This window comes from Panthera onca, chromosome A2 (genome assembly GCF_046562875.1).
Source record: "Panthera onca isolate mPanOnc1 chromosome A2, mPanOnc1 haplotype 2, whole genome shotgun sequence".
NCBI lineage: Eukaryota > Metazoa > Chordata > Mammalia > Carnivora > Felidae > Panthera > Panthera onca.
This window is the reverse complement of record NC_138340.1, coordinates 36992064-37008490: the sequence shown is the minus strand read 5'-3', so window position 1 is coordinate 37008490 and position 16427 is coordinate 36992064. Positions and strand designations below refer to the sequence as shown.

The window sequence follows — 16427 nt, the reverse complement described above, 5'->3', positions numbered from 1 at the left end:
TAGGTGGGAAAGGGCAGCGAGACGGTGAGGGGTGGTGCAGAGACCACCCCCTACATACACACACGCGCTCAAGTCCACACCTGTGCGGAGCCCAGCGCCCCTTCTCCGCGCTTGGAGCCGAAATTGGCTGCCCTGACGATCTCCGCCAGCGGAGATGGGGGTTGGGGGGTGGGGGGAGCGCCACTGCCCAAGGAAAGGTGGAGAGGGAAGAGGAGGGAGAGCGGCGCCTGGAGGGGAGGCAGCCTACCTGGACTTGGCTTCCTTTGCCGCCGGTGCGCTTTCTCCAGCCCCAGCTTGGTGAAGATGCCTACAAGCATGACGGCCAGCACCCCGCACATGATGTAAAGGATCAGGTTGGTCTTGTCCTTCGTGGGGTGGTGCTGGGGGCCGTCCTTGCGCGCGGAGGGCTTGCGGGTGTTGAGCCACAGCGGAATGTCAGAGTCCGTGCAGGTGCTCTGGTTCAGTCGCCGCTTCTTAAAATGTGCAGCAGAACCGCAAGTCACAAGTCCCTCAGCAGAAGATGAAGTCGCCCGAGGAACAATTGAACGGCTGGTCCCACTCGTCCCTGATATCGAAGTAGCCCCGGCAGAAGTTCGGCGTGGGCGCTCGGGTGGGGAACGCGTCCCAGACCCCCGCGCCCTCGCTGGCCTCTTCCGAGGCGGCCCCCAGAGCGGCTGCACGCCCCCCTCCCCGCGCCAGCACTACCACGCAGCCCAGCTGAGCCAGCTGCCCGTGCCCCGCTCGCTCCTGCGCCCGGCACACGCGGGCGCACAGCTCGGGGAGGAAGCTGCCGAGGAGCAGCCGGAGGACGCTACGGATCATGTCTCGCAGCCTGGGCTCGGCCGGCCGCCTCTCCAGGCGCGGCCGAAGCTGCCGAGGCTGTTGCCGGGGGCTGCGAGCCGCCGCCAGCCGCACAGGCAGGGAGAGGCGCGGGGCGCTCGGTGGTGGGCGGCCCCTGCGCTGGGCTCAGCCCGCGTCCGCCTCCCGGGCGCCGCGCGCAGCGCGCCTAAGGGGAGGGGCCAGGCGGGGAGGAGCGCGCCTGGCGGGGCTGGGGGAGGACGAGTGGGGGCAAGCGCCGGGTGCAGGTCCGGCCCCCTACAGGGAGAGGCGGAGGCCGGAGAGCAGCGGCGAGTGGGTCGCTCCGTGCCTCGCCTAGGCCGAAGGCTCCGGACTAGCCGCCCTGCGATCCCTCTCAGCTCTCCAGCTTGCTAAGTCCCCTGGAGAGAGCCAAGCAACGCTTTTGGTATGAAGAGAGGGCAGGAGGAAAGGGGGAGGGGGCAGGAGGGAACGAGGGGTGGAAAGGTCGCTAGCTCCAAAGAGGCGGGGGCGCGGAAGAGGTGAGTCGGCAGGGCTGGCGGGAGCGAGTTGGGGGGCGGGGCGGGGGTGCAGAGCTGAGCTAGGCTAGCTGGCGGGGAGGAGTGAGCGTCGGCAGCCACTGGGGCTGAAGGCACCGCTCGGGTTTCCCAGCAGGTGGAGGATGGCTGCGGGACCTCCCGCGCCCTCTCCGGGAGGGAGGCGCGGCTCAGACCTGTTCCGGGCGAAGAGGCGGCTCAGCCCCTGGCTTTTTCAGGCGTGAGTGCGCAGGAGCTGCGGTTCGAATCTGCCCTCCAGGGAAGGGGGGATTCGCAGGGCTTAGGTAGGGACAGACTAAGTGGCTTCCACTCCAAGGCAGACTGAGACACAGTCTGATCAGGATCGCCCCTCCAGGGTGCCCGGGCCGTCTCGCCCTTACCTTCCCCGACTGAGCCCTCTAGCCAGGCGCGCGTCCGGGGTGGTTCTACTCCCTGGGACTTGCCTAGGACCAAGACTGAGCTGGGAAGGCGGGGTGGCAAGCCACTGGCCCCAGGGTAAGGACCCCCGGGGGAGGGCCGTGGGAGGAACTGAAGTCAAAGAAGCCCAGGGGGTAGGAAGAGGCAGCAGACCAGGCCCAGGCAGGGGCACGTCCCATGTCCCGGAAGGTCTTTCCTTGGGACTCTCCCAGGCCCCAGGACCTGCCACTTGTGTCCTTCTAAGACCTCGCGGGGGCGTTCCCTGCTTTCTACAGGAGGGCACACAGCACGCCCAGATCCAGTGCAGCACAAGGCCTGGACACCTAGCCTCAGCCACCCTCCGCATCTGGAGCTCGCACGTGGGTCTCTGGAGTCAGCTGGCCCCTTGGTCAAGGAGCTCCCCAGACATCCTCACCCGAGGTGGTGCAGTCCGGCCTTGCTTCCTGGGCTTCCAGCCTCTGGTCCTTGCCCTTCAGCATTTCCAAATCTGCCCTCTCCACTCAGCTGATTCCAGCTGGAATCAGTTGGCCCTCTCTCATTTATCCCACTTCTTTCCTCTGCTTGAGTTTGACTCCAATAGCCCCCAAAACAGGATTTGCACCAAAGTTGCTACACTGAATTTAGATCTCCACAAGCCCCTGTGTTTTGTTTTGTTTTTTTTTTTTTTTTTAATTGTATTAACTAAGTATACACCTTGCAGTCAGCTGGGCGGTTTGCAGGGGAATGATGTCTCCACCACGCTCCCCTCCACTGAGCATCAGTCAGGGGCTTCTCCGGGCATTTTCAAAGCACCAAAAAGTTGGGCCACCAATAAAATGACATAGAGGTTCTCTAACCGAAAAAGCATGGTGGGGAGGTGGTTACTGAACTCCTTTGCAAGTTTTCTCAAAATGACAGGGAGTTTGGCTCACTGTGCCTTCTCTTGGAAGAATGTCACCTCCTGTCTTCTGAAAGACTAGCATAGAATGACCCTGTTCCAGCAAAAAATGAACCAGGCTGACACTGACCCAGCATATCCAGGAGTATGCCAGCCCTGGGAGACTCACTGAATCGCGGGCTGTATTATGTCCCAAACCCACCTGGACAAAGTGTGAGATTGTTTAGTCTAAATGCATCAGAGCCATCGGAATGAGGTTCCCAAAATACGGCAGTGTGGCATATGGGTCGACCCACACCCACCACCACTGTATGAACCTCTACAAACACAAGCATTGGTGTGTGAGAACTAATGATGGCTGACATCTGATGCCTACAATATACCCACTAAGCTTGTGTTTTCTAAAGTCACCTCCTCACAGATGCCCAAAGCATGCCTAGCATCTCGCAGACAATCTGGGAATAGTTGCTAAACCACTGGAGTGACTGATCTCCTGTAACTCTATCTCTAGGTGATACTGTGAGGCCCACACAACAGAGGGAGGGACTGAAGCCCAAAGCGATTAAACCAGATGCCCACAGTAGAGCAGCAAGGGACGCTACACAGTTGGCATCTGACCCAAGAAATGTGACTCCAGGGTCTGTGTTGTAACCATTGCGGGTAGTGCCTGCCTAAATTGGGCCTCCAGACTCCCTGTCCATCTGACATTACATTATGTATTTGGTTTTTGCCTATCTCCGCACATTGAACGGTAAACTCCAGGGCAGAAAGGGGCCTTGAGTCCTGCAGCATCTCCCAGCACCTACAGCAGCAAGAAGCATGAGAAACACTCAAAAACTATTTACAGGCTGTTTTGATGAACTTACTAAACTCTTATGCAAGACCCTTGGTATGAAACCAAGGGAGGAAAGAAATGCAAACAACAGGGACAGACAATGGAGTTTCTGCTGTTAGGACCACACAGAGGGATTGGGATATTTCTAGGCACTAAATCAGAATTGGAAAGGACCCTTCCAGCAGGCCTGCCAAGGTCCAAGAGGCTGAGGCTCAGAGAGGTTAAGGTCTTTGTCCCAAGGTCACATGGTCAGCAAATGGGAAAGCCAGGGCTGGGTGCAGAATGCCAGACTCCTAACCTCTGCTTTCCTGCCTGCCCACCCCCACTGCACCCCACCGAGGCACCTCCCAGCAAGCATCAGGGCTGGGAGCCTAGGACAAGGGCCTGGTAGGAGGATAGGTCACAGACACCTTCCTGCAAGAGTTGGGGTTGTTCAGACACATTTAAATTTGATTTTAAACAAGACAGACAGAACAAAACAAACAAACAGAAAAAAACACCTTCGTGAAAAGAGACAAAATCTAGACAGAAAAGTCCATTTTAGAATCTGTCTCCAATCTGTAAAATATTGCCTGTCACCAGAATATTTGAGTTCGGTCCCCAGGGGAGATTTACTCTGGCTGCTATTCCAGGCTTTACTTAACAGAGACTGCCCCCTGTTTGTCACAAGGAGAGTGCAGGGAGCCTGCTTGGGAAAGAAGCCAACCTGATAGAAGGACCCTTTGTGGCTTATTTGCCAGATCCCAAACTTTAAACCTGCTATCTCTGTGAACTTCATCCACCCCAAATTCCCTTGCTGTTCCCGCCTGGAACACTGCCCACACCCGTTTCCCAAGCCTTTGAAAAATATGTACAAGAAGGGGGGAATCAGGTTCATTTTCCTCTCTAAAGGAAGAAAGCCACTTTCCTCTGGGTATGTCAACTCAGTAAATAGAGTCACTGCCTCCTAATAGAAGTGTGATTATTGACAACATGTCCCCATTTAGAACATGTGGTTGAGAAAGCATTTCTGTAAGGGTTCCCGGTGGGGAGGGGTGCGGGGTGTGTGGGTGTGTGTGTGTGTGTGTGTGTGTAGGGATGGTGGTGGTTATTCACTTCCTAATTGAAACACCTGTCAAGTTCATAGGAGATGAAAAATCATCATCAAAGACCACCCCCACCACTACCCAAATGAATTCCTGCAAATGTGGTGAAATTAACATGCAGCTCTTCAGGAAAGTGCTTTCTATGAAAGAGATGATGACATTATTATTTGCAACACAGACACTTTTAGTATCTAAGGAAGAATCTCGTTGGCTCTAGGCTTAATTATGTCAGTCTGCAGCACAATTTGCAAGGAACCTGCAACCATACTCCCCAATAATTAAGGGGAAGGACCGATGTTACAAAGGAGGTTTGCTCACCAGGACTCGGAGCCCACGTCAGTCTATATGCAACTTCACAAATTAGACTCTCTGTGTTGTGGCCCTCACTGGAAGGCATTGATTCTTAATAGTCCTCATCGGGTGACTCTTAGGGTTTCAAAAAGGTTTCTTAGCAACTGTTAGCCTTGCAAAAAAGAAAAGAGATGACACACAAGCTGTTGGTTGCAAACCTTAAGAGCTGCCTGGGGGCTGGGGGAGATCAAAACTGGACCCCCATGTACAGAGGGCAAGGAGAGACCAAAGGAAGAGGCAGATGTCTCCAGATGGGTGGATGGTGGGGGTAATAAGCAAGGGAACTTACAAGGCCTGCCCTGGGCCCTGCAAGGCAAGTGGATCTCTCCACCTGCCTGCCAGAATCTTACAAGTTTATATTACACACAACCCGCAGTAGGGGTCAGTAGTATATCGTCCAGATGGTCTCAGCAGCACTTTGCTCTCTCAAGGCTGCATCCTTGAAGCAGACTCCTGGTGCCAGAACAGTGTTTGGAATATACATTGCAAGGATAGGGGAGGGGATGATGAGCCTCCGATTGCCCACCGCCAGCTCAGGGGTCAACTGAAGGTCATGTCCCCTCGATGACTTTCTCCAACAGAAGCCAAAATGTGGCCAGCACCTTGCCGTGCTGGGGCAACACGCTGGTTTGATATATTTTATTCTCTTGTTCTGAAAAGAGAAAGGAAACTACAAGAGAAGTGAAGTGGGTCTAAATTTTGGTTCCCCCAGACTACAAGTAGTAGGTGAGATGCTTTTTGGTGGTACCCAAACATGTTTGTAAATAATTTTATATTTATTGCTAATGTGTGTCAGAAAAAATTAATGACACATCAAACACTTGGCTTCAGGGGAAAAACATTTAAGGTGCACATCAATTTAAAGTCCATTTAAGAAGAATAATAAATACCTTATAGTATTTATTAATAAAGTAAAAATGCAGAAAATAAGATGAAGTGTCTTGTGTTTAGGAAACGTGGGTTTTGGTATGAGGACAGGGTTTCTCAGCTTCAATGCTATCCACATTTTTTTTTAATGTTTATGTATTTATTTTTGAGAGTGAGACAGAGCGTGAGCAGAGCAGGGACAGAGAGAGAGAGAGAGAGGAAGACACAGAATCTGAAGCAGGCTCCAGCTTCTGAGCTGTCAGCCCTGACCCAGATGAGTGGCTCAGACTGGAGGACCGTGAGAACCTGACCTGAGCCAAGGTCAGTAGCTTAACCGGCTGAGCCACCCAGGTGCCCCAATGCTATTGACATTTTGGAGTGGATCATTCTGTGATGGGGGGAGCTGATGTGGGGGGCTGTCCTGTGCATCGTAGAAGGTTCAGAGGCATCTCTGGACTCTACCCACTAGATGCCAGTAGCACCTCCCAGTTGCCACAACCAAACACAGGTGATGAGCAGACATTGCGAAATCAGTTGAGAACCGCCCCATGTTTAAATCCTAGTTCTTTCTGTATGAGGTTTATGACCTCAAATGAGTCGCTTAACCTCTCTAAGCCTCAGTTTCCCCACCTATAAGATGTGGATATGAATGGGTCTTTCCCGGGACACCTGGGTGACTCCTTTGGCTAAGCCTCTGTGACTCTTGATTTTAGCTCAGATCATGATCTCATGGTTGGTGAGTTCAAGCCCCATGTTGGGCTCCACGCTGACACCGAGGAGCCTAGTTGGAATTCATTCTCTCTCTCTGCCCCTCCCCCATGCGCTTGCTTGCTCTCTCTGTCTCTCTCTCTCTCAATAAATAAATAATTAAATAAATAAATAAATAAATACTTTAAAAAAAGAATGGTGCTTTCCCCAGGAATATTACAAACACTCCATATCTTGCATAGAGCACTTAGCACAGTGAAATGGAACTTTGGCAGTGCTTAGTAAACAGTCATTCTTACAACAGGAAACCTAAAGGAGACTAGCAGGTGGTAGGCGCTGCGCTGAGTCCTGGGGAGACAGAAGGCTGAGACAACATCCTTGCTCTCCAGGATCTCAGATCTCCAGGACAAGATAGAATATAGAGGCAGGGCAAGCTTCCTGGGCATGCAGTCTGGACAGCCTTACAGTAACCCATGCTCAGGAGGGCCCCATGCTTCGCCTGCTGCTCTGCCATTGTCGTGAAACTCTTAAATGATTTCTCAACACGGGGCCTCACCAATTCTGCAGCGAGTCCTCTATGTAAGGGATGCAACTCTGGAAAAATGAGGGGTCAAGCATTTGGGAACTTACAGGGGGATGCTTTGCTCCGCCTACACAGGCAAAGGCATCTCTTAAAGTGTTGACATCAAATCAGTCCTAGCTTACATGTATGTAAGCATTCTCAGCAATGTAGCAAGAAGAATTATTTTTTTTAAGTAGGCTTTATGCCTAGTGTGGAGTCAAATGCTGGTCTTGAACTCACAACCCTGAGATCAAGACCTGAGCTGAGATCAAGTTTAACCAACGGAGCCACCCAGGCACCCCACCGCAGGAAGAATTTTGGTAGATTCTCTTTAAAAATAGTTTTCGCGGTGCCTGGGTGATTCAGTCGGTTAAGTATCCAACTTCTGATCTCGGCTCAGGGTATGATCTCACAATTCCTGAGATCAAGCCCCATGTGGGGCTCTGAGCTGACAGTGTGGAGCCCACTTGGGATTATCTCTTTCCCTATCTTTCTGACCCCCCACCAAAATAAATAAATAAACTAAAAAAAAACCCAGGTAGTTGTCAAATGTCAGTCCCAAGAACTATATTGAAGTTTTCCATAGTTAAGTTTCCACTGGTCCATAGAAAATTGAAAAAAATTATGGTTGATGAAATAGATATTCTATAAGTAGCTCTTTTAAAGGTTGTATACTCTATTTGTGTAACAATCACTTTCTAAACTATGTTAGTCTTGTGTGTGTGTGTGTGTGTGTGTGTGTGTGTGTGTGTGTGTGTGTGTAAATATTTCTTACCAGAGAAAAAATGGTAAACTTATCATGCCTAATCTTTGGTCATTTTACTATAGACGAAATATCAGAGTCTGGGATGACTAATGTGAGAATCTCACAGGTTTAGTTCATAAGTCAAGTGGTAGTTTGAGGCAATTCTATGAATAATTTAAGTCCCTCCAACTGTGCTGTGAAACCAAAATAGGATTTAGGGTCATGCATTTTCCAGCTAGCTACATTGGCTAAAATGTGAGGTGTATCCATAGGAATCAGCTATGGCTGGATGCAAACCACACAACTCCCAGGACCCATGTCTCTCCGAATAGCCTGCTTGGAATTCATTCTCTCCCTCTGCCCCTCCCCCATGCACTTGCTTGCTCTTTCTGTCTCTCTCAATAAATAAATAAATAAACAAACAAACAAATAAATAAATGCTTTCAAAAAAGAATGGTGCTTTTCCCAGGAATATTACAAACACTCCATATCTTTTTTTTTTTTGTCCTTTGCTACATTATTTTTTTTTTAATATATGAAATTTACTGTCAAATTGGTTTCCATACAACACCCAGTGCTCATCCCAAAAGGTGCCCTCCTCAATACCCATCACCCACCCTCCCCTCCCTCCCACCCCCCATCAATCCTCAGTTTGTTCTCAGTTTTTAACAGTCTCTTATGCTTTGGTTCTCTCCCACTCTAACCTCTTTTTTTTTTTTCTTCCCCTCCCCCATGGGTTTCTGTTACGTTTCTCAGGATCCACATAAGAGTGAAACCATATGGTATCTGTCTTTCTCTGTATGGCTTATTTCACTTAGCATCACACTCTCCAGTTCCATCCACGTTGCTACAAAAGGCCATATTTCATTCTTTCTCATTGCCACGTAGTATTCCATTGTGTATATAAACCACAATTTCTTTATCCATTCATCAGTTGATGGACACTTAGGCTTTTCCATAATTTGGCTATTGTTGAGAGTGCTGCTATAAACATTGGGGTACAAGTGCCCCTATGCATCAGTACTCCTGTATCCCTTGGATAAATTCCTAGCAGTGCTATTGCTGGATCATAGGGTAGGTCTATTTTTAATTTTTTGAGGAACCTCCACACTGCTTTCCAGAGTGGCTGCACCAATTTGCATTCCCACCAACAGTGCAAGAGGGTTCCCGTTTCTCCACATCCTCGCCAGCATCTATAGTCTCCTGATTTCTTCATTTTGGCCACTCTGACTGGCGTGAGGTGATATCTGAGTGTGGTTTTGATTTGTATTTCCCTGATAAGGAGCGACGTTGAACATCTTTTCATGTGCCTGTTGGCCATCCGGATGTCTTCTTTAGAGAAGTGTCTATTCATGTTTTCTGCCCATTTCTTCACTGGGTTATTTGTTTTTCGGGTGTGGAGTTTGATGAGCTCTTTATAGATTTTGGATACTAGCCCTTTGTCCGATATGTCATTTGCAAATATCTTTTCCCATTCCGTTGGTTGCCTTTTAGTTTTGTTGGTTGTTTCCTTTGCTGTGCAGAAGCTTTTTATCTTCATAAGGTCCCAGTAATTCACTTTTGCTTTTAATTCCCTTGCCTTTGGGGATGTGTCGAGTAAGAGATTGCTACGGCTGAGGTCAGAGTGGTCTTTTCCTGCTTTCTCCTCTAAGGCTTTGATGGTTTCCTGTCTCACATTCAGGTCCTTTCTCCATTTTGAGTTTATTTTTGTGAATGGTGTGAGAAAGTGGTCTAGTTTCAACCTTCTGCATGTTGCTGTCCAGTTCTCCCAGCACCATTTGTTAAAGAGACTGTCTTTTTTCCATTGGATGTTCTTTCCTGCTTTGTCAAAGATGAGTTTGCCATACGTTTGTGGGTCTAGTTCTGGGGTTTCTATTCTATTCCATTGGTCTATGTATCTGTTTTTGTGCCAATACCATGCTGTCTTGATGATTACAGCTTTGTAGTAGAGGCTAAAGTCTGGGATTGTGATGCGTCCCGCTTTGGTCTTCTTTTTCAAAATTACTTTGGCTATTCGGGGCCTTTTGTGGTTCCATATGAATTTTAGGATTGCTTGTTCTAGTTTCGAGAAGAATGCTGGTGCAATTTTGATTGGGATTGCATTGAATTACAGTGTAGATAGCTTTGGGTAGTATTGACATTTTGACAATATTTATTCTTCCAATCCATGAGCAGGGAATGTCTTTCCATTTCTTTATATCTTCTTCAATTACCTGCATAAGCTTTCTATAGTTTTCAGCATACAGATCTTTTACATCTTTGGTTAGATTTATTCCTAGGTATTTTATGCTTCTTGGTGCAATTGTGAATGGGATCAGTTTCTTTATTTGTCTTTCTGTTGCTTCATTGTTAGTGTATAAGAATGCAACTGATTTCTGTACGTTGATTTTGTATCCTGCAACTTTGCTGAATTCATGTATCAGTTCTAGCAGACTTCTGGTGGAGTCTATTGGATTTTCCATGTATAATATCATGTCATCTGCAAAAAGCGAAAGCTTGACTTCATCTTTGCCAATTTTGATGCCTTTGATTTCCTTTTGTTGTCTGATTGCTGATGCTAGAACTTCCAGCACTATGTTAAACAACAGCGGTGAAACAGTGGGCATCCCTGTCGTGTTCCTGATCTCAGGGAAAAAGCTCTCAGTTTTTCCCCGTTGAGGATGATGTTAGCTGTGGGCTTTTCATAAATGGCTTTTATGATCTTTAAGTATGTTCCTTCTATCCCGACTTTCTCAAGGGTTTTTATTAAGAAAGGGTGCTGGATTTTGTCAAAGGCCTTTTCTGCATCGATTGACAGGATCATATGGTTCTTCTCTTTTTTTTTGTTAATGTGATGTATCATGTTGATCGATTTGCGAATGTTGAACCAGCCCTGCATCCCAGGAATGAATCCCACTTGATCATGGTGAATAATTCTTTTTATATGCTGTTGAATTCGATTTGCTAGTATCTTATTAAGAATTTTTGCATCCATATTCATCAGGGATATTGGCCTGTAGTTCTCTTTTTTTACTGGGTCTCTATCTGGTTTAGGAATCAAAGTAATACTGGCTTCATAGAATGAGTCTGGAAGTTTTCCTTCCCTTTCTATTTCTTGGAATAGCTTGAGAAGGATAGGTATTATCTCTGCTTTAAACGTCTGGTAGAACTCCCCTGGGAAGCCATCTGGTCCTGGACTCTTATTTGTTGGGAGATTTTTGATAACCGATTCAATGTCTTTGCTGGTTATGGGTCTGTTCAAGCTTTCTATTTCCTCCTGATTGAGTTTTGGAAGAGTGTGGGTGTTTAGGAATTTGTCCATTTCTTCCAGGTTGTCCAATTTGCTGGCATATAATTTTTCATGGTATTCCCTGATAATTGTTTGTATCTCTGAGGGATTGGTTGTAATAATTCCATTTTCATTCATGATTTTATCTATTTGGGTCATCTCCCTTTTCTTTTTGAGAAGCCTGACTAGAGGTTTGTCAATTTTGTTTATTTTTTCAAAAAACCAACTCTTGGTTTCGTTGATCTGCTCTACCATTTTTTTAGATTCTATATTGTTTATTTCTGGTCTGATCTTTATTATTTCTCTTCTTCTGCTGGGTTTAGGCTGTCTTTGCTGTTCTGCTTCTATTTCCTTTAGGTGTGCTGTTAGATTTTGTATTTGGGATTTTTCTTGTTTCTTGAGATAGGCCTGGATTGCAATGTATTTTCCTCTCAGGACTGCCTTCGCTGCGTCCCAAAGCGTTTGGATTGTTGTATTTTCATTTTCGTTTGTTTCCATATATTTTTTAATTTCTTCTCTAATTGCCTGGTTGACCCACTCATTCGTTAGTAGGGTGTTCTTTAACCTCCATGCTTTTGGAGGTTTTCCAGACTTTTTCCTGTGGTTGATTTCAAGCTTCATAGCATTGTGGTCTGAAAGTATGCATGGTATAATTTCAATTCTTGTAAACTTATGAAGGGCTGTTTTTTGACCCAGTATATGATCTATCTTGGAGAGTGTTCCATGTGCACTCGAGAAGAAAGTATATTCTGTTGCTTTGGGATGCAGAGTTCTAAATATATCTGTCAAGTCCATCTGATCCAATGTATCATTCAGGGCCCTTGTTTCTTTATTGACTGTGTGTCTAGATGATCTATCCATTTCTGTAAGTGGGGTGTTAAAGTCCCCTGCAATGACCACATTCTTATCAATAAGGTTGCTTATGTTTATGAGTAATTGTTTTATATATTTGGGGGCTCCGGTATTCGGCGCATAGACATTTATAATTGTTAGCTCTTCCTGATGGATAGACCCTGTAATTATTATATAATGCCCTTCTTCATCTCTTGTTACAGCCTTTAATTTAAAGTCTAGTTTGTCTGATATAAGTATGGCTACTCCAGCTTTCTTTGGGCTTCCAGTAGCATGATAAATAGTTCTCCATCCCCTCACTCTCAATCTAAAGGTGTCCTCAGATCTAAAATGAGTCTCTTGTAGACAGCAAATAGATGGGTCTTGTTTTTTTATCCATTCTGATACCCTATGTCTTTTGGTTGGCGCATTTAATCCATTTACATTCAGTGTTATTATAGAAAGATACGGGTTTAGAGTCATTGTGATGTCTGTATGTTTTATGCTTGTAGTGATGTCTCTGGTACTTTGTCTCACAGGATCCCCCTTAGGATCTCTTGTAGGGCTGGTTTAGTGGTGACGAATTCCTTCAGTTTTTCTTTGTTTGGGAAGACCTTTATCTCTCCTTCTATTCTAAATGACAGACTTGCTGGATAAAGGATTCTCGGCTGCATATTTTTTCTGTTTAGCACACTGAAGATATCGTGCCAAGCCTTTCTGGCCTGCCAAGTTTCAAAGAAGAGATCAGTCACGAGTCTTATAGGTCTCCCTTTATATGTGAGGGCACGTTTATCCCTTGCTGCTTTCAGAATTTTCTCTTTATCCTTGTATTTTGCCAGTTTCACTATGATATGTCGTGCAGAAGATCGATTCAAGTTACGTCTGAAGGGAGTTCTCTGTGCCTCTTGGATTTCAATGCCTTTTTCCTTCCCCAGTTCAGGGAAGTTCTCAGCTATAATTTCTTCAAGTACCCCTTCAGCCCCTTTCCCTCTCTCTTCCTCCTCTGGGATACCAATTATGCGTATATTATTTCTTTTTAGTGTATCACTTAGTTCTCTAATTTTCCCCTCATACTCCTGGATTTGTTTATCTCTCTTTCTCTCAGCTTCCTCTTTTTCCATAACTTTATCTTCTAGTTCACCTATTCTCTCCTCTGCCTCTTCAATCCGAGCTGTCGACATTTCCATTTTGTTTTGCATTTCGTTTAAAGCACTTTTCAGCTCCTCGTGACTGTTCCTTAGTCCCTTGATCTCTGTGGCAAGAGATTCTCTGCTGTCCTGTATACCGTTTTCAAGCCCAGCGATTAATTTTATGACTATTATTCTAAATTCACTTTCTGTTATATTATTTAAATCCTTTTTGATCAGTTCATTGGCTGTTGTTATTTCCTGGAGATTCTTCTGAGGGGAATTCTTCCGTTTGGTCATTTTGGATAGTCCCTGGAGTGGTGAGGACCTGCAGGGCACTTCCCCTGTGCTGTGGTGTATAACTGGGGTTGGTGGGCGGGGCCGCAGTCCGACCTGATGTCTGCCCCCAGCCCACCGCTGGGGCCACAGTCAGACTGGTGTGTGCCTTCTCTTCCCCTCTCCTAGGGGCGGGATTCACTGTGGGTTGGCGTGGCCCGTCTGGGCTACTTGCACACTGCCAGGCTTGTGGTGCTGGGGATCTGGCGTATTAGCTGGGGTGGGTGGGCAAGGTGCACGGGAGCAGGAGGGGCAGGCTTAGCTCGCTTCTCCTTAGGTGATCCACTTCAGGAGGGGCCCTGTGGCAGCAGGAGGGAGTCAGATCCGCTGCCAGAGGTTTGGCTCCGCAGAAGCACAGAGTTGGGTGTTTGCGCGGAGCCAGCAAGTTCCCTGGCAGGAACTGGTTCTCTTTGGGATTTTGGCTGGGGGATGGGCGAGGGAGATGGCGCTGGCGAGCGCCTTTGTTCCCCGCCAAGCTGAGCTCTGCCGTCCGGGGGCTCAGCAGCTCTCCCTCCCTTTGTCCTCCAGCCTTCCCACTTTCGGAGCAGAGCTGTTAACTTATGACCTCCCAGACGCTAAGTCGCGCTTGCTGTCGGAACACAGTCCGTCCGGCCCCTCTGCTTTTGCCAGCCAGACTCGGGGGCTCTGCTTGGCCGGCGAGCCGCCCCTCCGCCCCGGCTCCCTCCCGCCAGTCCGTGGAGCGCGCACCGCCTCGCCGCCCTTCCTACCCTCTTCCGTGGGCCTCTTGTCTGCGCTTGGCTCCGGAGACTCCGTTCTGCTAATCCTCTGGCGGTTTTCTGGGTTCTTTAGGCAGGTGTAGGTGGAATCTAAGTGATCAGCAGGACGCGCGGTGAGCCCAGCGTCCTCCTACGCCGCCATCTTCCCTCCAACCTTCACAAACACTCCATATCTTGCATAGACCACTTTGCACAGTGAAATGGAACTTTGGCAGTGCTTAGTAAACAGTCATTCTTAAGACAGGAAACCTGAAGAAGCCTAGCAGGTGGCAGGCACTGCCCTGAGTCCTGGGGAGACAGAAGGCTGAGACAACATCCTTGCTCTCCAGGATCTCAGATCTCCAGGACAAGATAGAATATAGAGGCAGGGCAAGCTTCCTGGGCATGCAGTCTGGACAGCTTTACAGCAACCCATGCTCAGGAGGAGACGAAATACCAGAGTCTGGGATGACTAATGTAAGAACCTCACAGTAGGGTTTGTTCACAAGTTAAGTGGTAGTTTGAGGCAATTCTCTGAATAATTTAAGTCCCTCCAACTGTGCTGTGAAACCAAAATAGGTTTTAGGGTCATGCATTTTCCAGCTAGCTACATTGGCTAAAATGATGAGGTATACACCCAGGAATTAGCTACGGCTGGATGCAAAGCACACAACTCCCCGGACCCATGTCTCTCTGCTCCAACAAATGCCTATAAATACAGATTGTATCAGATAGTTTTTTCCATGTAACAAATCATCCCAACATTTAGTGGCTTAAAATAATAACTCCTTATTTAACCAACAGTTCCGTAGATTGGCAACTTAGGTTGGCCTCAACTGGATGGTTCCTCTGGTCTTGGTTGGACTCACTCATGCATTTGCTGCTAAACTGCCAGGTCACCAGGGTGCTGGTTGGTCTGGGACAGCCTTCATTTGGGACAGCTCCTCTCTGTCCCATGAGATTTCTCATAAGCCATCAGGCTAGCCCAAGCTTTTTCACATGATGCCTGGGCAGGGTTCCTAGTCACCAAAATAAAGCACGTGAGACTTATTGAGACCCAGGGTCAGCACAGGCACGTCATCACTGTGCCACATTCTGTTGGCACAAAACAAGCTACAAAGACAGTTTATATTCAAGGAAACTATGGAAGAGTGGCAAGGCTGCATTGCAAAGGGACATGCATGTGGTGCCTGGGTGGCCCACTCAGTTAAGCATCCGACTTTTGACGTCAGCTTGGGGTATGATCTCACGGTTTGTGAGTTCGAGCCCCGTGTCAGGCCTGTGCTGACAGCGGGGAGGCTGCTTGGGATTCTGTCTCTCCCTCTCTCTGCTCCTTGACCACTTGCTCTCTCTCTTTCTCTCTCTCTGAAAATAAAAAAAAAGAAAGAAAAGAAAAGGGACATGCATGCAGAATGTGTGAATCACTGTAGCTATTTTTTTTTATACCAACTGTCTTAGTCCATTTTGGCTTCTGTAACAAAATGTCATATACTGGTTGGTTTGTAAATAGTAGAAATCTATTTCTCACAATTCTGGAAGCTGGCAAGATCAAGACACAAGCACGGACACATTCTGGTGACAGCCCTCTTCCTGGTTCATAGGTGGCACCTTTTCACTATGTCCTCACATGGCAGAAGGGGTGATAGAGCTCTGTGGGGTCTCTTCTAGAAGAACAGTGATTCCATTAGTAAAGATGCCACCCTCATGACCTAACCATCTCCCAAAGGTCCTAGTTTCTAATATCATCATATTGGTCCTTAAGATTTCCAGATGGGAATTTTGAGAGGGCAAAAATATTTATTTAAAAAACAATTTTTTTAATGTTTGTCTTTGTTTTTGAGACAAAGAGAGACAGAGCATGAGCATGGGGGGTGGGCACAGAGAGAGGGAGACACAGAATCTGAAGCAGGCTCCAGGCTCTGAGGTGTCAGCACAGAGCCCACTGTGGGGCTTGAACTCACAGACTTGCTTGAACTCACAGACTGTGAGATCATGACCTGAGCTGAATCCGAGGATTAACTGACTAAGCCACCCAGGCGCCCCTGAGAGGACACAAACATTTAGAGGATAGCTTCAACCTACCAAACAGTTCAAATGGCATTACTACCAACCACGGTAGAATGAAAATCCCCCTATCACCAAGACTGCCTCACCGACAGTATTCCAGGAGAAACTTATACACACGTTTGTACTGTCTGCAAAGAAGCAACAGTCACATAAGGTTATACAAGTTGTACTTTCACCTACATAATCAGAACAACCCCTGTACATTGGAAAGTTTGGTACCCAAACAGCCAGCCATGTGTCCAAACACTAAACCGGGAGGTCCTTGGTGCCTCCCTTTGTTTCA

General features: G+C 47.5%; 1 protein-coding gene and 1 pseudogene across 3 annotated transcripts in view; both read right to left on the bottom strand.

The window, feature by feature from the left end:
• The window catches only part of LOC132673358 (transport and Golgi organization protein 1 homolog), a 257878-nt gene that overhangs the window by 32042 nt on the left and 209409 nt on the right, over positions 1-16427 (bottom strand). The window lies entirely within an intron of this gene.
• Positions 69-1212, bottom strand: LOC144613801 (protein shisa-9 pseudogene; annotated as a pseudogene).